At 37.3% G+C, this 25,076-nt stretch overlaps 1 pseudogene; it reads right to left on the bottom strand.

Annotated features, from left to right (window-relative positions):
* Window positions 1-22,775, bottom strand: part of LOC116591177 — a 39,394-nt pseudogene extending 16,619 nt beyond the window's left edge.
* Between the last annotated feature and the right edge of the window lie 2,301 nt (window positions 22,776-25,076).

The following is a 25,076-nucleotide window of genomic DNA, read 5'->3' as shown; positions in this document are numbered from 1 at the left end:
CATTACAGTATACCACCAACATTCTTGTCAAGATTTTGTCTAATCAGATGATTAATTTCCACTTCACTCTTTAAAAATAAAATAGCTCATCACTCATGAATTATTACTAGCAAAAATCACTGACTTGTTTTAACTTAAAATTTAAACTGAATAGTTCACTCTCAACAATATGCCAGCAGCAGTGGAGCTCAGAGTGTAAGCAAAAGCTCTCAAAACATCTGTTTTTGGTGAAGTCATATTTTTACTTTTTAAATTTATTTTAATATGATTTTTTACTTGCGAACAGATTATAAATAAGGAGATGAAGCAGTATGTTCTTATATTAAATCAAATTTTTTCCTGAGTTTTCCATATGATTAATTTAAAATAGTACTTAATTCCAAGTTTAAAAGACCACAAAAGACATAAATTCATCGATTATAATAATTATTTCTACCACTCATTTTACAGATAAAGAAACTGAAGCTGAGATAGTGTAGGCAAGTTGTATAACAGAAGAATGATCTGAAAGGGCTTTGATTTTTAGGTTCAGAAATTGTTGGAGAAAAGTGCTCCAGACAGGACCATTGAGGACAAAATAACTGTGCTCCAGGTAATCATGTGTGCTCCGAAAATACTCATGAGGGGGAGTGTTGAGTTACTAGTGGCTGGTTTGAAAGCTAATGGGAAATTGAATTTAGTGTATTGGGAGAAGAGTATCAGTTGAGAAATGGCATGGTGAAAGTTCATTATGACTTATTTGCATAGTTTGTGATAATGCTGGCTGACAAAATGGACTAATGATGGGAGAAATCTGGCCAAGGCTACCTGTGAGAACATAACTACATTGGATGCATCAGTGAATTAAATGGGATCTGGGGAGATACTACGGTGATGAAAATGTGATGAAGAAAAACAGTAGGAATCACATCAGGTATTCATATATTAAGTTCTAAAGATAGCCTCATGACATTGAAATCGGTCATGTCAAAATTTCAAAAGGGAAAAATAGTCTATAATTTAAAAAAAATAAGAAAAATTTGTCATCAAAGAGAAAAAGATAGTTAAAGATGAAAATATCTAAGATTGGCTCTTAATTATGTTTTTGTATAAACATACACATTGTTTATTTCAAACTCCACATTGATATTTCCCCAGGAATTATTGTTCCCAATAGCTTAAAAAATAATGAAAGATGGTAGCTTCTTTTTTTTCCTTTTTTAAGATTTTATTTATTTATTTGACAGACAGAGATCACAAGTAGGCAGAGAGACAGCTAGAGAGAGGAGGAAGCAGGCTCCCCGCGGAGCAGAGAGCCCGATGTGGGGCTCAATACCAGGACCCTGAGATCATGACTTGAGCTGAAGGCAGAGGCTTTAAACCACTGAGCCACCCAGGCACCCCAAGATGGTAGCTTCTTTTAAAAAAAACTACTAATATGTGTTCCAGTTGGCCATGTGAGAAGACATTACAAGCATCTTGCCCTTTGTACTTTCTGTGCATAGCAGCTCTATTCAGAGGTCTTATATTTTATAGACCCGAGAAGGTGGTCTACATGGCAGCACATATTTGCAGTGATGAGGCCGGGGGGGAAAAAAACCTGTTTGCTTTCACACATCCTTTGTGACAGAAGTCATTTGACAACGTGGAAAAAACACCCTTTCCTTTCTTCCCAGTGGTATTTATGGGAAGGAGGCTGAGTATTGTTTCACAGTATGCATTTGCACGTTGTTTGGATGCTAAGCATTCCACCCCAGACAACCCCGAGCTGGTGGGAAAGCTTTGAGTCAAGTCACTTGAAGTGGGAAAACAACTCTGATGTATTGCCCTTCTTCTCTCTGTTTTCCTCCGTTGCTCAGCCCCCTACAGTGTTTTCAACCCAGAAGTGTAAAGAGCAAAGCACCGCAGAAATATCACCGAGGGTAGGATATGTCTAATCTAAATTCGTTCATATGCATTTAGTCATTAATTGTATAACACTTTCTAAAGAGTGAGTATATCACAATTAAGGGCTGAATAACTTTATGAAAAAGAACTAACTTAACTGGGGTTGAGGAAATAAATTCTTTTCAGTTGCTTCTCAGTCATGAGATTTGGTAGTTTAACTGAATAAGAAATATCCAAGGTTCATTACTTCACCCTTCTTTTAGTAAGTAATTTCGCTTATGGAAATTAGAGTTGAAAGTCTAAGAATTATTTGATAATTATCTATAGTGGGTTGAATTATGTTCCCTCAGTAGGCTACGTTGAAGTCCTATACCTTGGTCCCTGTGAATGTGACCTTATTTGGAAATAGGGTCTTGAAGATATAATCAAGTTAAAATAAGATCAGACTAGGCCCTAAGTTGGATGGCTGGACATTTTGTAAGGGAAGGAAGATTTGGAGACAGAAAGACACACACAAAGGAAAGAGAACATGTGAAAGCAGAGGTAGATATTGTAGTGACGCAGCTATGAGCCAAGGAATGGCAGTGATTGCCTGCAACCACCAGAAGCTAGGCAGAGGCAAGGAAGAATTCTTTTGTAGAACTTTCAGGAAGAGCATGGGCCTGGCAAGACCTTGATTTTTAGACTTAGCTTCCAGACAAGTGAGAGAGTATGTTCCTGTTGTTTTAAGCCATCCAGTTTGTAGAAAATTTTTACGGCAAGAATCTATACATGCTCAAACTATAATTTTTCCCTGATTATACATTATCTACTCATTATTATAATTTTTTTAAGTTTCTCCTCATAAAAAAAAAAAGAATCAGCTCCCAATTTTTTATGCAGAGATATCTTAAAAAACTTCTAGTAACCTTGGGGACTTGGGGACTTCTAGACAGAATATGCAAATTTAAAGGGAAAGAAATGTTCATAACTTTAATGAATCAATGTCAATTGTGTGAAAATAAACATCTTCATTCCCACCTGTAGGCTGGCCTTGGTCTTTTTTTGCAGGTGTCCCACAATTAAATCATGTGGTCTGTTTCCATTTTGTAAGTCTCAGGGAGAGAGACTGATGATGATGGTGGTGGTGATGGTAATTGCTAGAAACAGGATATTTGTAACTTAAATTTTTTGTTTGATAAGAGTTTGTTAAAAATATACTGCTATGTAGTATAATTGTATAGATTCTTCTTTTAGATAAAAGTGTTGTAAATTTCCCTTTCCTTTTGTCTTGGCTTGGGTTCTCTAGAAAACAATGCCTGAGGTAAAAGAGTGTGTGTGAGATTTTCCCGGAGGAGATACGAGATATAGGGAAAATTATGGAAGGAGGTACATTTACTATAGCTTTTTTTTTTTTTTTAATCAAGTTGGCCACTTATTCAAACAATTCCAGAGTTCATATTTTATGATAAAGACACACCTCTCTACATTGGGGAGGGTTTGTGCTTTGGTGAGTCACAGACCTATATCCCTGGGGCTAATAATACGTTATATGTTTATAAATAATTTTTTTAAAATATTAAAGAAAAAAAAGACACTCCTCTCTATTCACAACAGCTGCAAGGAATATAGCCTTCCACCTCCTTGACTGGAATAATCTGAGCCTCCCTAGCAGTCACCACTTCTTCCCAAGTGTACCCAAGCAGAGAGCTTAATCTCTTACACTCCACATAATCTATCTCCCCAGTGAGATCAAGGATTTTCCTGGCTTCCCACGTCATGTTGCGACCCTATCTGAAATTTGTGAACCTTACTTTTTGATTCTCATGATTTTCTGTGCACTCCGACTCCTGTCAACAATTGTAATGACTTCAACATTTACATGAAAGATACCCCAGATATATGGACTCTCATTTCCTTGACCTTCTAGTTTCCAAAGACCTTGGGCACTCGAGGTTAGCTATCACTTTCCACTGTTTTTATTTTAACCTTTTATTTTACCAATACGTGAAACTACCAACCCTCTAAATCTCACAAGCGAAGGGCCAAATCTAGAAGACACTCATGTTCAAGCTGTTTCTCAGAAAGTTGTCATATTTGAGCTGTGATAGAAACAAAACAACAACAACAAAAAAACTGTGATATAAAAAGGTGATGTGGCAATGAATTGAGGGCAGCCTCTAGCTAATAGCAAACAAGGAACTGAGACTCTCAGTCTAACAACCTGCAAAGAAATAAACCCTGCTCATGATCATGGGAGTGAGCTGGGAAGCAGATCTTTCCTCAGTTGAACCTTGAAATGACTAAAATCCTGGATAACACCTTGACTGCAATCTTGTAAGAAGCCCTGAGCTGGAGGTACCCAGCTAAGTGTGTCCAGATTCCTGACCCACAGAAACAGTGAGATAATAAAAGTTGTTTTTTAAGCCATTAAGCTTTGGTACAATTTGTTATTCAGCAATGGATTAAAAAAAAAAAATGCCATTATCTGTGGCCAAAAAAGAAAGTCATCTGTTTCTCTGGAAACTGACATGAATGCTGGGAACTAATGTTTTGCAATTCGGTAGTCGTTAAGTGAGAAGTAACAATAGAATGTCTAAGAAAAAGGGGAAAAAAGCTGAAGGAAGGAACAGACACCTCATGATACACCCCATAAATGCATCCAAATTTCTGCCTTCCCATAAAAATGCTATTGTTGCCATTATTACTTATGATCAGCTCCTAAGGACTTACTGTTCTAGTCAAAGAGCACAAAGTAGATAGAATGAGTCTAATGCATTCTTTGAGTCCTCCTTCCAGATTATGTGAACAATTTAGTAATACGTATTTCTTCCTGTTCCCAACCTTCCCCTGCTCAGACAATTTTATTGGTAACCTTTCCATTTTATCATCCTACTCCTAGAATGTGGTGGGTTAGGATTTTCCAAATTTTCCTTCACCACCCTTTTTTCCTGCTGCTGTTTCCATGGACTATGAAAATAACACTAACAAAGTGATTATGGCATAAAAGTCCAATCTTACACAGTCATGGGCCATTCAAGAGCAGGTTATTATCATTAATCTTTGTCCTTCTATGGCTGATTTCCATTGTTTCCATACAGACAATTCAGACATTTGAAGTCTCTATTCTAACTTCACCTTAAGATTGGCTGGTATTTTATTTTGAGGACTTACATTTCACAGTGGTATAGCTAAACCTCTTCAGACTCCAGTCTGCTTGTCTCAGCACAAGTATTGTACCAGTTCAGTCAGTGGTATCTATAAAACTTTGGTCCAATGTAAGGATTAACAACACGGATGATTTACTTAGTCTCTTAGTGTCTCAGTTTACTGATCTGTCAAATAGGGACAATAATTATCTCTACTTCATGGTTGTTGTAAGGATTAAATGTGTTGAATACTTAAATCACTTAGAACAGCATCTGGCACATAGGCAGTTCTAGATGTCAGTGGTATATGCCAAATATAAACCTACCAGAAATAGGAAAATCTCACTTTTGTAAACAATCTTGAAAAGCTTCTCACACATAGTATTTCATCTTACTCTGGCAAAAAGCATTGAGGAAGAAATGGCAGAGGGTATTTTATATTACAGTATTTGCATTTTGCAGATGAAAAAGCAGAGGGGGTGCCTGGGTGGCTCGGTTCGTTAAGTGACTGCTTTCAGCTCAGGTCATGATTCTGGAGTCCCAGGATCAAGTCCCGCATGGGGCTCCCAGATCCACGGGGAGTCTGCTTCTCTCTCTGACCTTCTCCTCGCTCATACTCTCTCTTACTGTCTCTCTCTCAAATAAATAAATAAAATATTAAAAAAAAGTAAAAGCAGAGGTTTAAAAAAAATTAAATACCAAACATCAAATCTTATTTGATCTTAAGTATCAGGGTAAGATTAAAATCAAGGTTTCTTGTGAAAATTTTTCTGAAGCTTCATCTACCTGTTCTAGAGAGGTGAATAGGGTCTCATGATGTTGGATGAGGAGTCAGTGGGTTGGGATTTTCTGCCTTTCTCCAGCACGTAGTCAGCCTCAGGCTTTCACTGAAGAATAAGGTGGGGAATGTGATGGGAATTTGGCAACAAGTTGAGGTGAATATATGTAGGAGTCTTGCCATGATATATGGATACCCCTTTGTATGATCATTATCTAGTAGCTCAAGCTTGGGATGAGGAAGCACTCCTTTTTTATCCTTCATTTGTTTAGCTATTATTATTTTTATTTTTTTCAAAATCAAACAGTAATGTAGTAATCTGTGGCCAGGGTTCAAGACTGTTGGGATGATGATTCTCCTCAGGACAGCACTTCTTAGTCTTTCTTGGGAGTGCAGTTTTGTCTTTGTGTTTAAGAGTAAGAAAATGTCTAATCTCACCATTTGATAGAATGAAATAAAACCAGATTATAAAGCATGATGTATACCTCATATGCTATGGTATTTGAATGGTGTTTCTTACTTTCACATGAGCAAATAGATTGTTTTCAGCTGTATGAAAATACAATACCACAAAAGAAAATACACATGCTAATAGAAGTGAGCCGACCATGTATTAACCAGGGAATTAAATCTCTCCCCCCCCACCTTTTTTTTTTAACCTTACTCCCATTTAATGCATCACTGCCAAGAGTTCTGGATGTCACACTTATAAAATATCAGCAGAATATAATGAAAAAAAATCCAGAAGCCTGTTTTTATGCCTGGATTTAGTATCTTTTTATATTTTACTTTTTTATTTTTATAGGAATTCGCTGTCAGCAGAGAGCTATCAGGTCCTAGTGTTTATCGATAGTCCTGGTGAAAGCTCCGCCTGTCTACTTCTGGCTTGTGAGAGTTTCTTTCCTTTGGGGTGGTGGCTGGTGCCAGAATGAGAGGAAAAATCATGCCCTCCGAGAGTCAAGAGCAGCTGGCGCAATTGCCCTGGTGTTTATGGGATATTATAGGCATAAAGGCACATTTGGAACTGGTTGGGGAAAGAACTTAATGCTTCTTTCTTTTATCTTTATAATCCACTTTCCTAGCAAGGATTATCCTACCGTTCATACTAAATTTAGCAAATGCAGATTAAAAAAAAAAAAATAGCTAGGCTGCCACAAGGTACTGTGAGAAAGCAATGTATGTGCCGAGTAGATAAACTGGCTTTTATCAAATGAAACAATAAAGACACAAAGAAACTTGTTCAAATTGTTTTTTTTTTTTTTTGAACAATGAAAGCCATTTTTGTGAGAATTAACCAGAGGGAGTTGTACATCTGGAAAGCGGTGAACACATAGTTTTTGTTTGGGAGAAAACTGGCATTATTGCCAAAAAAATTATACATCCACAGTATGATCCAAATTTGTCAAGCTGGGGGTATCATAGAGAGGAATTTGCTACCAGAAATTTGCATTAGATGGCATTTTCACTATTTATTTTCGCTGACATCTTCCTTCGTTTTTGGCAGAATTTTTCCAGTGTTTATTTTGTGAAGAGCTACAGAAGGGAGCTTAATATAATAAAATAAGTGATGTATCAACATGGCAAAATTAAGGTCCTGGGGTCATAATGATGACTTCTTTTTTATTTCCCTATACAAGTCGGGTCTCAGGCCAAATTTTGCAAATCACAGAAGTTATTCCTTAATACTTTGTTGTCTGCTTTTTTTATACTGTCGTATTTCCCTTTATTCCTTCTAATTATTTCCTTTTTCCTGATCATACAAGTTTGATGGGTGCTTATTCTCCACCCTTCTAACAAACATCAGTACCTCAGGTGTTCACATCTGCTTTATTCACTTACAAATAATTAACGCAACAAATATTTGAGCAACTGTGGTCCACCTTTGAGAAGGCATTGGGAATACAAAGGTGAATCCATGTTGAGCATGGCAGAGTTCACTTCTGCATCAAATACATAAAAATATTATAGAGATAAAAATTATTAAATATCATATGGTTGAGCTCAAATAATAAAAATGTTAAGAAAGTTGTCAGTTGCTACCAATGAGGCAGGAACGCAGTCAGTGCAGAGCTGAAATCAAGGTGGGTGTATGGTTTCCCAACAGAGATTTAAATTGATGAGATTGGACCATGGATTTTGATGCCCAAGTAAGGATTCAAGATGAAGCCCTCATGCCCAAAAGGCCTGAAGCCTTCAAATATACTTAGGAACCAAAAGGTATACTCTGCTATGTATCCCGGAATATGGCATGGGAGCCTCCCATCTATCCACAGCTCTGGTGGAAGAAAGCCACCTGGAAGGAATGGAAACCGAAGCCTACCCACAGGCAGCTAGGAGATTCGAATTTTTCTCAATGTTTTGAAAGTGAATTTTGCCCCTCTCAGGAGGGGTAAAAATCATGTGTATGCTTACGTCTGTAAAACAGGTTTTCCCTGGAAAGACGATGCCTACTGGAAATAATCAAACCACCAAAAATTGCCAACTGCAGCATAAAGTCAACATCTATGGAAAAATCAGTAGGCGGAACAGAGATAAGGCAACTGGAATTCAGTCTTAATAGTTGAGAGCCAATGCGTTAATAAGAACAATATCTTCATATTTATTACACCATTTTAATTTTTCTCTCAAAATATCTCTAAAAATACAAAGAGTTTGAATTCTCGTTCCTACTTATATCTATGTGTCGGTGCGTCCTGCACTTCAGTTGAAAAATTTTAGTTGCATTCTGGAATTTGAAGGGAAATTTAATTTGCTTGCTTACTCATTCCCTCAACAAAAATTTATTGGGAGCTATGCTGTACCAAGTACTGTGCAGCGTGCTAAAAGTACAGATTGAAGGTGAAGCTGCCAGTGTGACTAAGAAGACAATGTCTAGTTGACAGAGACTAGAAAGCAGGAAGTTATAATTCAGCATGATAGACAGATGACATAAATAATTAACATGGTACACACTGCTCTGCTGTCAACTCTCTACAACCATGGAGAAGTGTTGGGTTTACCCTGGTAAAATTTTTAAATTTAATATATATTTTTAAAAATCCTATAGGCATCTGAATGAACATTTGCCTTAATAGAAACTGCAAATCAGATTTGCCTTAAATGCCTGCTCTACAGCCAAAATTTCAAAAGATTTGGTGATATCTAGAGAATTCTTGGTGAAGAAAATGACTTGACCCTAAATTCCATACGTCTGAGTTTTTGATCACATGAGAAATTAATTGAAAGACAACCATACATATATAGGCACTCAGAAACTATTCTGCTATGTTACCCAATAAAAAGTTAATGAAAACATGTGGCAGTTAAACCAGAGATAAACTACAAGAAGGAAAAAGAAGTATGGTTATAAAAGGATGTAACTCTGGGGCACCTAGTGGCTTGGTTGGTTGAACAGTGGACTCATGATCTCAGTTCAGGTCTTGATCTTAGAATTGTGAGTTCAAGCCATGCCTTATTCTCCACACTGGCCATAAAGCCTACTTAAGGAAAAAAAAAAAAAAAAAAAAAAAAAGGTAACTCCAAAGCAGGTATAACTCCAAAATAAAAGCCTATGTTAAAAAGTATTCTTGAAGAGGAAAATACATTCTTTAAGATAATTTAACAATAATAATCAAGAATCTTTGGCTCTATGGTAGCACCATAAAGGTCAGTAAAATGAAGCACCTATGAAAGGTGATTGTCTTTTCTTAACTACAATTGGTATAATGTGAATCTGTGTTCAACATAAGAAATATTCTGGAACACCTGGGTGGCTCAGTTGGTTAAGCTTCTGCCTTCAGCTCAGGTCATGATCTCAGTGTCCTGGAATCCAGTCTTGCATTGAGCTCCACTCAGCAGAGTTTTCTTTTCCCTCTACTTCTATGCGCACTCTCTCTCAAAAACAAACAAACAACAAACAAAAATCTTAAGAAAAGCATAAGAAATATTGTGGTGGCATTAGTGACAAGGGTCACGGAAGCAGAACTGCATTGAAGTTCTCATTTTTTTAGTGAGCCTTGCCAATTTGCAAATGAGGATATTGTATCTACAAATTTCAGATTTAAATTTAATTACTGAGGTTCTATAGGACAAAAACTGCCTGACCAACTTCCCTGAAATTGATCTCTTCCGTAATAAAATGTGTATTATTTTTTTAAAGGGTAGTCTATGATTTAAATTCTTGTTCACATCAAAACCATCAGTGATCATTCATTCCTTTTCCTACCTTTTCTGTGTACTTTACTAAAAAGTACCAAAGATCTCTATAAGCAGTACCAACAGGTTCATCAAATATGGAATAAGGTAATAGAAAGCATGAATGACCTAAAAGAGACAAATGATTTAAAATAAGTTATCGGGGTTTTTTCACCATGTAACACTGAGAAAGATCAGAAAACACTTGCCAGTGTATTCATTAGAAAAGTTGAAAGACTGAAAATAGTCAAGTTCATAAGAGAATTCTAATAGAACTCTATGATAATGTGGTTCTGGGGAAAAAATCTCATCAGTAGAAAATATACTCAGTCAAAATATCAGTTAATTATGAACTAAAATTCAGAAGTTGGAAGGGCAGCAGTTAAAAAATAATAGAATTTAAGGGTCACCTTGGTGGCTCAGTCAGGTTAAGCACACGACTCATGATCTTGGCTCAGGTCTTGATCTGAAGGCTGTGAGTTCAAGCCCTATGTTGGGCTCCATGCTGGGTATGGAACCTGCTTAACAAGTAAAGAATCTAAAAAAGCAAATAAAATTTCCTCATCTTATAGAAAAGGGAACTCAACCACTACGATGGCTTGTGATAATATAATTAGAGAATGGTCTATGTTTTAAAATTGTTGATGAATATTCTAGGAGAATTAAAGCAGACTATTTACTCTTCAAATCACCAAAGAATTAAAAACAAACATAAAAAGGGAAGAATATAAGGTAAAAAATATTAACAAGATAAAAGTGACTGGAAAATCTGAAAACAATAAGAATGAATATTACACTTTCAACATGACAGTGAAACACATAAAAATAATTTCTACCACAATCTACCAAATTTATCCTAAATACATACTTATCATAAGTGTTTTTGGAGTTCATAGAGCACGATACTTTTCTGGCCCTATAAATGTTATTATATAGAGGTCTTAAGGAGGTAATTAGCTCATTATATTGAAAAGAAAGAAAAAAAGTAACAATGTAATGACAATGTAAAAGTGACAATGTAATTTGAATTACATTGAAATTAAACTCAAAGTATTTCATTATGATTTAACTTGCATTGTGCAGTGACTCAGTTTTCATATTTTGTATCAGGATTCATTATATTATTTATCATAATCAAGTGATATTTATTCAATTTTTAAAAAGCTGTCATTATAAAATCATATTGAATTAATGACCATGTGTAGACATTTAACAGCTAATACAAAATATCTTTTTGTCAACGAGTGCAGATTTCCCTTTTCAGCTAAAAATAAAAATGAGATGTGCTAGAGGAAAGACATCAGCTTCCAAACCAGAATGAGAGTTCTGGAAATTGAATATACTTTCAATATGTGTAAGGGAAGAGTTTGCTTTCAATTTATGGAAGCTAAATCTTGGAAATCAGTTGAAATACGGTTGTTACATGACCACTGTTTTCTTAATTATACCTTTTGAGTGTCATGTTCCCTCTTGCTCTAGGATCTTTGCACATGCTGTTGTCTCTGCCTAGGACACTCTTCTTCTCTCCCTACTTCTTCAATACAGCCCTTTCTTCAGATCTCATCTCAATAATTATTCTTCAGGGGTTTTCTTTGAGCTTCTTAAGAAGATCTATTTCCTCTTTTATGCTTTCATCACATAATTTCATTTATTTAATGAATACTTACCATATTTCATTGGAATTAAGACACTGGCGATGGCAAGATATACCTTACGTTATGTGTTACCACTTAGAAAGACAATGTGATGCCAATTAAACTATGACACAATGTTTCATACTCAGAATTTTTATTTTACCCTTGTAAAAGAGCTCTTTCAGAAATAGTTAGACCTACTTACCATATTTCCCTCTTGCATATACATAAAAAAGAACTTTAAAATGAAATAAATATATTCCTAAAATGTTCACATTCAAAATTCAACTTTCATTTCCTTTTCAAGTCAGAAAGATCAATACTCATGTGTTTCCACATGCTGTTGTCTTTTAAGCCATCAGAACCATTGTTGGTGCAGTGCTTCCTAAAAGTTTGCTCCAAGATTTAAGTCATTGGCTTTTAAAAGTTTGCTCCAAGTTTCTACTTCACTGGAAGACTTTCATAGGTAATTTATTGAGTTTACCAGAAGGTTTCAAATTAAGTTTTCCTGATATTATTAGGACTCACTCTTTCCTCAAATGGACCTGAAAAAATGTCTAATCAAGCAACCAAAAATAAACATGTCCAAGCATGTTTAGATAATAACTGTCACACCCTGTTAGTAAATATGGCATCATCAATGATAAAGATAGCCTGATTCCCAAAATATGAAAGCTACATAATTTACATTGATGAAATGTGCTATGTATGCTAATGTTCCAAGCCTTGTTTTAAGCACTCTATGAATGTTAATTCTTCTCATCATCATGACAATCCTATGTGTGTACAATTAATAGTTCTTTTCAATAAAGAAGAAACAAGCATAGAGGTTAGGTAACTTCCTCAACAGTCAGAAAGTGACGCAACTTTGTATAGTACTGTGTACCTTCTATAAGTTGAAACAAAGTTGTAACTTACATTCCCTGTTTGAAAAATGAATTCTTGGGGTGTCTGGGTGGTTCAGTCAGGTCATGATCCTGGGTCCTGGGATCAGGCCCCACGTCAGGCTCCCTGCTCTCTCTCCCCCTGCTGCTCCCTCTGCTGTGCTCTCTCTCTCTCTCTCTGTCAAATAAATAAATAAAATCTTAAAAAAAAAAGAGAAAATTAATTCTTTCTACTACTAGATTGTGAACTTTATGAGGGCATATTGTTCTGTTGAAACCCCAGGGAATAGCACAGTGTTTGATACAAACTGAAAGCTCAAGAGAGATACTTGTTATAGACTGAGGATAGATATCCTTCCCTGCACTTTCTGTAACCTCAGCATCTTTCCTTTCCTTCTTTTAAATTTGATTTTTGTAATCTAGCATTATCTGAAAAAAAGAATACATTTCCTCCTACATAGTATGATTTGAGGAAAATCAAGAGATTTTTCCCTTGAGATGATCTTCTTAAGTGATCGATGAAAGCCAACTATTAGTGATCTACACCTTTGTGTATGATGAAAAATGTTTGACATTTTTCTCTCTTAGAGGCCCTCTTTTTAAGACGTAAATATGTGTGGTAAGTGTGATAGGTTACATGAATACTGTGTGAATTTGCTAAGTTTGTCTCTCCTATTGATAAGCAGAGAAAGATGGGTTTAATATGAGGACTCAAGATGTCTTCTATGGGAATCAGAGTGAATTCAGAGCATCTGGAAGGATTAAATTCAAATCTAAAATACACACACACACACACACACACACACCAAACCAAACCAAACTAAACAAAAAACAACTCCCAAACACCTCAAATCTCACCTAACTCAGATGGTTTAAACTTCTATTGAAGTATATAGTATACACAAAGAAAAATGTGCTATTTGTAAGTGTTGCCTATGGGTTTTTACAAAGTAAACACACATTAACAAAACAGTACATTATCAACATCCTAAAATGCCTAGTCACTACACCTTCAAGAACAAAACTTCCTGACTTCTTTCATCATTGATTACTTTTGCCCATGTTTATACCTTATATACACAGAATCCTGATATATTCTCTTGTGTATGGCTTTTTTCACTCAATTTGTGTTTGTGAGATTCACTCATATTTTTATGTGTCATCATAGTCCATTCATTCTCATTGCTGTATTGTATTCCACTGGATAAACACAGCATGATTTATTTACCTATTTTATTATTGATAGGTGTTTGCATATTTTTCAGTTTGGGATTATTATAAATAATACTGTTATGAACCTTGTATATGCCTTTGATAAAAATAGATGTTAACTTATTCTGGGTATATACATAGTAGAATTTGGGGGTCATGTGGTATATAAAATGTCAGCTTCAGTAGATAAGCCAAATGTTTTCTGAAGAGGTTACACTGGGACACCTGGGTGGTTCAGTCAGCTGGGTGTTCAACTCAGTTTGACTCTGGGTTGTGAGATTAAGCCCCACAGTCAGAGCATCATGGTGGGCTCTCTGCTTCCTGCTCAGCAGAGTCTGCTTGAAATTCTCTCTCCCTCTCCTTCTGCCCCTCTCCCTGCTCTCATTCTCTCTCTTTCTCAAATAAGTAGTAAAATCTTTAACAAAATTATGAAGTTTCACTATCCACCTTTTCTTTTTTTTTACCTCCTCCTCCTTCTTCTTTGTCTTCTTTTTGGTGGTAGGGAGGGCCCATCCTGTTTGTCTTGCCTTACCTAGAAGGATTTCATGGCATATCAAGTCCTTCATTCAATATGTACATACTGAGAATGTGCCACATACAAGGAAATATCAGTAGCACATTTTAGGCTTCTGGATTGAAAGTATGCTTGCATATCCTTCTCCCATTCAGTCACCATAGAATCACTGTAAGTTAACTGGAAGAGGTATTATTATTCTTTCATATATTTGGATTATGAAGGTCAGGAAGACCAAATGCCTTACTCTCTACAGCTGATAAAGGCAGTACTTGAACATAGACCCAAGAGTTCTGACAACACATCCTATGTTTATTCTAGTTTGTCATGTCACCTCATCTTAAGGATGTGACATATTTTCTTCTATCAATCTACTTGTCATTTGTGAGAGGGCTGACAGTGGGATACTTAGGAAATCATTTTAATAATCAAATGTACTCCATTGTGACATCAGAGAAGTAACTTTTACTTATGGCTTTCTACCATCTAACCAGTGGATTGCTGGGTGCAGGCACGGTTTGGGGGTAAGGAGGTCAGTTCTTCTTCAGCATGTCCTGAAGTAACCCAGAGGTGAAAGAAAGCCTAACTTTTCCAGTGAATCTGGTAAAAGCATTCCCTTCAAGGCAGAGGAGACAGGGAGACGAAGCCAGCATTGTCCAGCCTGAGCAGCTCTGTTGTTTCTGAGAACTCCTTATTTCACAGGTTCTATTTTTTTCCTCCCTAACCTAATTTTATAAATCAGTAACTATTTTATCATCTAAAACAAAAGAAGCTTTGACTAATAAAATTTAGTCTTGATGAAAAGATACTCCACTAAGATGGATTGTAAGAGGGAAAAAATAGAAAATAAATGGGAATAAAATGTACTTTTGCTCAAATCTTGATATAAGATAGAAATATGATATCAAATATTACTGCATAGATAAAAAAAAATCCCCCGGTACAAAGCATTTTTCCTAAAGACAAAAATCAAGCCAAATTGTACTTTTTATGATATCCACACATTTATATCCATGATCCTTGATTCATTCAGAGTCCTGAATGACATGCTTTAATTGCACGCGAAAGTACTGCAACAATCTTTTGTTTCTTTATTTACCTTTATTATAAAATGTCTTGGCAGACTTAGCCATTAACATTTTCTGCTTTCTCAAGAAAAAGATAATTTACCCGCTTAAAGATAGTAGGCTCCTGTGTATTGTTTTTCTCCATTTGATATCCGTGATTCCCCCTCTGAACACTCGAGTGCTTGCCATCAGGGCACAATGACACTCCCTAATAACAACTGAACCACCGCACCCGTCAAAATGCTGTGAGGCTCCCACATTCACCAGCACGGAGCCCCAGCTCTGTGGAAAGCATCCCAGAGCAGAGGCCGGCTTCTCTCCGCAGCTGCATCTGCTTCTCTTCTCCCCCTGGAGCAACTGCTATGAAATGTAACTCCTGCTGAGCACATGGAGCCCCAAACTTGAGCCTTTTTCTCCTGATAGTCTCAGATCCTAAAATTCTCCTTGAACTCAAATACTCAGACTCCAGCGGCCATTGGAACAATACCGGTGCTCAGAAGAAATACTGCTCTTATTTTCATTAAAGGTATTTTTGCACTGACATTAATAGTTACAAGAGGTTAGTGTGACTTTTCTGGGCAGAAAAATCTATTTTGATTTTTCTAATAGGTGCTATCTTTAAAAAAAAAAATAAAGGTCATATGAATGCAAAGATTGTCCATACTGGAGGAGTTTTGACACTTCATCCGTTGTTTTATTTTATAGTGCCCTGTTTTCATCCTCAACATAAAGCATGTCATGTTTTATTTTTATTGAATATGAATTAAAAATATTGGGCTGTTGAAGATCAAGAGATGGCATGATCCTCTTGAAGTAATGAAGAATTTATGCAGTAAATCACAAATCAGAATTTTTTAACTAAATTAAATCACAAGATAGGATGGAATTTCTTCTTAGGAATAACAGAACCATCAGATTTCTCTTGGCTATTTTGAGCCTTTGGGGGAAGATCGTGTTCAGCATTCATGAGACTGTATTGTGGCTGGGCTCCCTTTCCACTATAATCTCTTAGTCCATTTAAAATTGCAACAATATAAATAAGGACATGGGGAAAGGGTGGAGGGATACATCTTTTTGATTTTTAAAAAGAAATCCATCCTTTTTCTCTCCTGTAAGTACTTCTAATGTTTTACTAGTCTAACATCATTCACATCTGCTTACAGTGTCCCATTTTTCTCAAGCACTATCTGACCGAGTGGATCATCTAGTGTAAAAAACCTCTGAAAACAGTGATCATCCCATGTACCACCCAGCAGTGGCCAATGCCGCAGCAAAGCTTGCAGTAAATATCTATTGAATAAATGAATGATTAAAAGCATGAATTATAGGGGCGCCTGGGTGGCTCAGTGGGTTAAGCCGCTGACTTCGGCTCAGGTCATGATCTTACGGTTCTGGGATCGAGTCCCACATCGGGCTCTCTGCTCAGCAGGGAGCCTGCTTCCCTTCCTCTCTCTCTCTGCCTACCTCTCTGCCTACTTGTGATCTCTGTCAAATAAATAAATAAAATCTTTAAAAAAAAAAGCATGAATTATAGGATTTTCCACATGCTTAGACTGGAATTTTACCCTAGGAATGCCTATTATTTTAATGACAAAATGTAGTTATGTATAATTTCAGTCATTTTAAAAGTGTGAGTTTCACTTGTTCCTTGGCTATGGCCAGTGCCCACTAAAGATTGACAGATGTGTACACTGAGGTGAAAATCATCACTGATTTACCTCGGATCTTCTCACCTCCTCTTTCACTAAACAGACAGGTAAGCTATGAACTGGGCTCTGTTCCTCACCATGCCATGCTGAACTAGTGCTGAGCTACTACTGTTGGCTGGGTTTTGTTCTGTAAGAGCGATTAGTCCAGGGAGGAAACAGAAGTAAAATATTTCAGAAACATCCTATGCTTTCCTTTAAGCCCTTTCAACTTCCTTTTACCCTGGTCTCTTTGTGATACATGTCACCATGACCAGACCTTCTGGAAACAACCCCTTTAACCTAAAATACAAGTGTTCAGGAGTCCCTGTCTTCTGGGCTGCATATCCAATATCATTGAGATTTTTTTCTCAGGCATTACCAACGTGCTTTATGTGTTTGTTTGCCTCCCTCCCGTTTAGTAGTAGAAATTACATATAAAGCTCAGTGTTTGTATGAACTTCATCATTACCTCTCAAAGGGTTTGAAGGATCAGCTAACTAACATACAGAAAGACCAGGGATACCTTCGGGGCAAGACACAATCTTAATTACTGGCATGTACTTCCCATCTCCTTTGTAATAATACCATCTCTGCTGCCTGACGAGCACCTCCACTAGAGCCTGGAGGAGCTCTCATTCTGCAAGCAGGAATTCAGCCAAAATTACCATCTAAAATCAGAAAAGTATTTCAGCAACAGAGGGGTCTTTGTATGTGCAGAGTCTCCTGCATGTGGCTGGTTGGCATGGCCAGTCGGTTGTGGGATACCTATGGGCACCAGCCAGGTAAGGCCACAGACCAATGAGGAGACCTCATCCCACCTCTGCAGATGGGTACAGCAGGGATCTGGGAGACACAGGGGGTTTGAAGCTCGTCAGGTAAGGCAGTGTCAGTGAAGATAATGGTCCTTCACAGATAATCCAGCCAGGCAGCTCAAGCCAACAACGCATTTTATATCTTTCATTTTTACAAGGCACTGGTGAGATCACACGCGCGCGCCTGCACTACACACACACACACACACACACACACACACACACACACACCCCATGCTGGCAAAACAGAGAAGTGACTATACAAAGCTACAAAACAGCAACTGTTTCTTTTTCCCCCCTCAGAAATAGGAAAGCAAAGGTTTAAATCACTGCAAGCAAGCTTGCTACTTCCTCTTTTTTGTTTGTTTGTTTTCTGTTCAAATTTGGCCCAAATATCCATGGCAGAAGAAAATGAGATGGAGAGCTCGAGTCAGACTCTCTCTCGTTAGCTGCTTCTAAATCCTCTCAGCCCTACAGGAACCCTGATCTGTGTATTCTGAAAATGGCAAGAGATACGTATTGTATATTCAAATAATATAGCAGTAAAACCAGGATTCAAGGGTTGTTAATCTCAAACATATTATGGGATTGCAGAGCAACTAAGGTACTGAGTGTCTCCATTTTAATTACCAGGATTGGCAGAGGAATCCAATTATGTTGCTGTGTCCCCAACATAACCCTTTCTGTCTTTGTTTGCTGCTCAGCTATTCTGAGCGTGTTTTGATCACCTTTATTTGTTTGTTGTGTTTTGTCTTCTAGTATGCAAGCCTCTTGCTCTAATTTGAGAGATATTTTTGGAGGTTTTGTTCTCATCGAAAGAGCTGCTCATCTTCCTCTTGTAAGCGTGAAATGTTTCACGTTAAGAATATTCTTTCTTTTATCATTCCCTGGTGGAATTGAGGCAATGAGGATGACTGGCTTCCCATATGTGCCAGACCATTGTTTGGATCTGATGGTTACAGGCACAAATTAGTCTTACTCAGAGCTCTGACATCACTGGAAATTTCAGTCTAGGAGTACATTTTTATTCCATATGAATTCTTAGTGCAATGCAAAGAAAGGGTCCTTAGACTTTCTGCTTCTAAACATCTTTTCACAACGTAGGACTGAATAGAAATAAAATGTTTAATTCAAATGAACACTTTTCATTGATAGTAGGGGCAAAACATTATCTGCATGGATAATGAACAGCACTTTTATGATAAAAATTAAATTAGTCACCAAGTTCTTTCCATCCTACCCTCTGTTTTCACTGAAATCTAACCTTTCACTTCCACTTCTGTTCCCAATACCTGCTTTAGCCTTCATGCACTTCCACAAATATTTCAATAATTTTCTAACTGATCTCTCTGTTTCTAATCTGTCCTGTTCTTTCCCTGACTCCCATTTTTTCCTCCAAAGCACAAGCATGGCCAGCTCATTTTTCTGCTCAAAAATTTTACAAGGTACCCTGCTATCTATAAAATATCACTCACTCCCCTCATCTGACATTCAGAATCTTCTCTGGCATGGCACTGATCTAACCTTTCTAGCTGGACTCTACTTCCTCATATCAACACTTCACCAAACTCCGTTATCAATTCTATCTCAATATGCAACATATTTGCCTAACACTGACTTACTGTTTTACTCGTGCTCTATTATTGGGCAAAAATTGGTTTTTACCTCATTTTCTCATATTCACCAGATCTTGTTCTTCAGGATTAAGGACAATTATTACTTATTGGGGCAGTCTTTACCGTAATACTTCTTTGTAACCTATTTGGGGTTTGTTTTATCTTCAATTGTGTTCATAGTGATCTCCTCCAGCATATTGTGAACTCCTTGAACATAAAGATTATGTTTTATACATTGCTGTATAACCCCCATTGCTTTGGTACTCTGGCATTCCTATAAGTACACATTCATTCATCCAACAAATCTTCATTGAGCTTCTATTTAGTATCAGGTGCTGTGCTGCATGCTAGGGATGTAATAATGAACATAACACACAAAACTTCCTGTGCTTATGGAATCTATATCCCGTTGGAGGAGAAAAGATAAGGAATAAAGGAAGTTAGTAAATATGTAGAACTGGGGAAGAAAATAAAACTGTGAAAAAGGTGGGGAAATGTCATTGTACATAGGGTGACAGAGGGGAAGGTGATATTTGGAAAAGTAAGAAAGCTGAAAAAAGTATAAGATAAGGTCATGGGACACCTGGGGGGAAGAGATTTGTAGGCTGATACAACAACAAGTGCAAAGGCCCTGAAGGTGAAAGATAAAGGTGGAGAATAGTGCCAGATGAAATGGAATTATAGGGTGGATGCAATGGACAGTGAGGAGTAGTCATACAGTAGCTTGGAGTTAATTGTAAGGACCCTGGCTTTGATTTGAATATTATGGAAGATTATTGTCAGATTTAGGCTGGAAAAGAAAATGGTGTGAAATATAATTTAAAGTATCACATCAGTTTCTGAAATTGTAATGGATTGAAGGGGGCCAAGGATGGAAACAGAGGGAAGAGTTAGAATATTATGACCACTTGAGCTTGAGTCAGTGGGTGTCGTACATTCTGGGTATAACTGATCTGTACTAACTCGTCTTTCTAACTAATAGCATAAATGCCTAAATAAATAAATAAATAGATAAATAAGCTAGATATACACTCTGTGGTCTTAGAAAAGACTCTACCCCTCATCTTTGTCTTTTATGATGATGCTCTGAATGACAAAGTTTACTAAACATTATATAATGTGATCTAATCAAAATGAGATGAAAGAGGAGGAGGAGGGCAGGGGGAAAGAGAAAAACAAAACGATCCTCTCTGACTTTTGTTGCACTGACCCATGACTGCCACTTGCCCAGTTGATAGTAGTTGATAACAGAAAATATGTCATAGCAAGTTGTTACAGCTTCTTTGATGAATTGTTTTCCAGATATCTTTTTTCATGCATATGCTTCCTAAAAGAAAAAATTAGATTATTTTAACTCTATTCTTTTTTTTTTCCATTTAAGACAGGAAATGCTTTATTCAAACTCACCAGAAAAATGGTCAACTTGAGTCTATAACAAAGCATCATGTTTTGTTTATTTTATTTTTTTTTACTTTTTGCTTTTTTTATTTATTTAAACTCAATTTAGTTAATATATACTGTGTTATTAGTTTCAGATAGAGTTCAGTGATTCTTCAGTTCCATACAACACTCAGTGCTCATTACATCAAGTATTCTCCTTAATACAGATCACCAATTACCCCATCCCCCCATCGAACTCCCCTCCAGCTTGGGTAGATATAACAAAAAGTCACATTTTAAATCATAGGTCAGTAATTGTGTGTGAGAGTGTACACTATTACATACAAATTAGCTGGTCAGAGCACAACATTTCAATGTTTAAAACAGAGTAAGCTTCCCTGTAAAAAGCAGCACCTTTGTGACTTTTTTTTTTTTTTTTGACGGAGAGGAAACTGTTTGATTGATTGATCGACTGATTGATTTAGTTCAGTTAGTCAACATATAGTACATCATAGTTTTTAATGTAGTGTTCAGTGACTCATTATTTGTGATAAAGATGCAGTTCATCTATACAATGTAATATTCCCTAGCCATCAGAAAAGATGAATATGTACAATTTGCACCAATGTGGGTGGAATTGGAGGGGATTATGCTCAGTGAAATAAGTCAAGCAGAGAAAGACAATTAACATATGTTTCACTTATATGTAGAATATAAGGAATAGCACATATGACCATAGGGGAAGGGAGGGAAAACCGAATGGGAAAAAATCAGAGAGGGAGACAAACCTTTGTGACATCTTTAACTTTAGTAGTCCTTCCCTCAGAAAACTCTCCTTCCTCCATGGCCTCACCCACATACCAGTGAACAAAGGCATGTTTGGCATCCAGCAGGTCAAACTTGTGGTCCAGGCAAGCCTAGGCCTCAGCAATAGCTATAGTGCCACTCAGCATACACACAGTTCACTGTACTTTGGCCAGGTCTCTACCAGGTAGCACATTGGAATACTGAGAACCAGTGCCAACTTTGAAGCCAGAGGAGCATCTGTCCACAAAGTGGTTGGTACACTGGCAATGGCAATGTTGACATCTTTTGGAACCATGTGTCTATGGTACCACAGGCAACAAGCTATGTATTTACCATGGCGAGGGGCACATTTTACCATCTGGTTGACTGTCTCAAGGCACACACTGGTGGTCTCTGCTACAGAAAGCTGTTCATGGTAGGTTTTCTCAGCAGAGTTGACAGTAGCATATACGACCAGAGGAAAGTGGATGTGGGGACAGAACAGTCGGTGGTCTGGAATTCTGTCAGAACAACATTCAGGGCTCCATCAATTCTTAGGGAAGCAGTGATGGAGCACACAGTTTGACGTATCAACCTGTTCAGGTTAGTGTAGGTTAAGCGTTCAATATTAAGGTTTCTACAACAGATGTAATAGATGGCCTTTTTGTCTACCATAAAGGCACAATTTGAGTGCTCCATGGTGGTGTTGATAGGGAGGATGGAATTGTAGTGCTTAGCTACAGCTGTGGAAACCTGGGGGGCTGAATAAATGGAGAACTTCACCTTGGACTTTTTGCCATAATCAACAGAGAGAGGTGATGAGGTCAATGATCTCCTTGTCAATGGTGTAGTGTCCTTGGGCACAGTTATTAGCAATATCTTTCTTGCCTGTGATGAGATGCTTAGGGTGGAAATGCCAGCAGTAGGTGCCATTGTGAACTTCATCAATTACTATGGGTGCCAGGTCTCCAAATATTGCCCTGGGCACATGTTTGCCAGCACCCATCTCACTAAAGAAGGTGTTGAAGGAGTCATCTCCTTTCCCAGTGGTCTTGTCACTTGGCATCTGACCATTGGGCTGGATGCCATGTTCCAGGCAATAGAGCTCCCAGCAGGCATTGTCAATCTGGACACCAGCCTTGCCAGCATGGATGGAGATGCATTCATGCATGGTTGCTGCTTTGTGGCTGCCAAGCAGATGGCAGAGAAGAAGAGGAAAGCTTGTTGCCTCTTACAGTGCGACTCTCAAGTGGTTGTTACAAGAGAACCTCTTAATTCTATTCTTAAAATTCAGCTATTTTGTTTAGTCTGCATATAAAAATTCTCTTTTCTTGGCTGCTCTATCAATTCTCTCATATGTGAATCAATGAAAATATAAGATTTAATAAGTACCTTTGAGGCATAGTTCTATGGATGTAAGGCAAAGTCTCACAGTCTTACAATGCTGTTGGGAAGACAAATTACTACATGCATTCTGAATAGGGTAGTGGCTCAATACTAGTGACTGAAGAAAAAAAAATAATGTATAGCCAACTGATTGTGTCTCATAAGCAGAAAAAAATAAAAACATACTAGCAATTCTGTATAAGGACCATCCATCCATTCTGTGTTGATGTATTAGAGAGATTTTATTAAAGAATAAATAGAAATAAGGTAGAATGAAAAGGATAAGAATTCCAGGTGTAAAGAGTATATAAATAAAGTCATGGTAGAGTGCTTGGGCAGTTGATCATAGAAAATGGATCAAATAAGTTGGAATAGAATAAAAATAAGACTGTCCACACGGCTTATGCTCTAATAGCAAGAGATTTAAAATACCTAAGTGAATAAAGATGGACTCTGGCCAATGCACAATGAATAGCTGCTAAAAGATTTTTATTTGGTATAAAAGGGAAAGAAAAATTTGAAACTATAAAAACTTCATTTAATAAAGCTCAAACAGCTAATAATACATTATATGTTTATAAAAAAAAATTTAAAAAAGGAAGCCAGGTACAAAAAAGAGAAAGAGTTCCGAGCCCCCACATAACTTAAACAATGATAATTTTGAGACATCTCTAAAAGCCCATTTCTCACCTTAAATAATAGGTTTGCACTTTGCAAGCCTTTACACTGGTATTCCATAAACCATAAAGGAACAGAATTCTGGATGAATCACTTTTCTAGGTCACAAAGCCAGTATTTAATTTGGGTTAAATAGTGGCTTGGTCATTTCACAGCCTGTAAGAAAAAGCACGACAACATTTAGAAGGGGAAGGGGACTTTTCCCGTTATAACCTTGGCTAAAGCCACACTGTTTATGCTTTTGGTTGCTAATCCAAATTCCATAATTCAAAGAGAGGTACTGCATACATCATAATGGGACTGATGAAAAGAAAGCCAAACTAACCCAGCAGCCATTACTCACCGGAAACCTATATAGATTAAGGCTAAAGGTGTATCAGTGAGGACAGGATTTCTTTAGATGAAGGAATTTGTAAGAATAAGGATAACTGTGAGGATTTCCCTCTCCTCCTCATAGGTACCCCTTCAAGTGAATTAGAAAGCTCTAAAAATCCTTGAAGAGATCAGGAGAAGTTGGGGTCAAGGAGGAGAAATTAACCTCTTACTCCCTGATTGCGTGTTCCTGAGCTCAGAAACCCAGGGCCTTGCTATCAGGGTGGAGACTATTGACATTTTAGGAGAGCTTGACCTATTGCCTCCTAGAGTTTTGGCAGCCAGGAAACAGCAACTTGACTCTCACATTGAAAGTTTTGAAGCCGGGAGGATGCCTTGAGCTCACCCTACATGAATAAGGTAAAGAGAAGAGAAATCATAGTAGAAGCAAGCCAAAATTCTAGAATTTGACAATCAAGGGGGTTTACGTTGCTTTGAGTCAAGTGAAAACTGTGGAACACAGCTATTGAAAGTACTGCCCCTCCCTCACCAAAAAAAAAAAAAAAAAAAAAAGGATATTTGCCATAGTGAGGACTTCATGTGTAATATGCCAGAGGCACTAGCTGAGAATGAAATCAAAAGGTCAGCTCAGGATTGCCACATTTTTGCCAGAGAACATATAGTAGTGGATATCACCATGGGGTGGGCAGAGAGGAGTGGTTCATAAAGAATCCAGTAACATGCTTCATAAAAGTACAAGTGTTTGGACTTATGCCGTGACAGAGGGCAATAACTAACCAGTGAGCCAAGAAAGGATAGCCAGTAATTCCACCCACTAAAAAGACCTTTTATCTCCTCGAAGCCTTCTTCATTACACTTTAATTCCTGGAAGAATGAAGAGGATGAGGAGAAAGAGAGGAAGGGCAAGGTGAAGGCAGGGGTGGATTTACCTTGAAGCTAATGAAACTCAAACTTCAGTGTCACTCATTGCACAGATCTTGGGATGCCATGTACCACATTTTGTATTATTAATTTGTAGTATTTTTTGGTAAAGGGGTGCTCCTCCCTAAGTTTTAAATGCTTTAGTTTCCACAAAACCTAGATAAAAGAAGAGATAATACATGTCCTTTTCCTTGATACTACTTGCCTGGCCATGTGTTAG

This window comes from Mustela erminea, chromosome 1 (genome assembly GCF_009829155.1).
Source record: "Mustela erminea isolate mMusErm1 chromosome 1, mMusErm1.Pri, whole genome shotgun sequence".
Taxonomy (NCBI): Eukaryota; Metazoa; Chordata; class Mammalia; order Carnivora; family Mustelidae; genus Mustela; species Mustela erminea.
The sequence above is the reverse complement of the archived record's forward strand: the minus strand, read 5'-3'. Positions and strand labels throughout refer to the sequence as shown.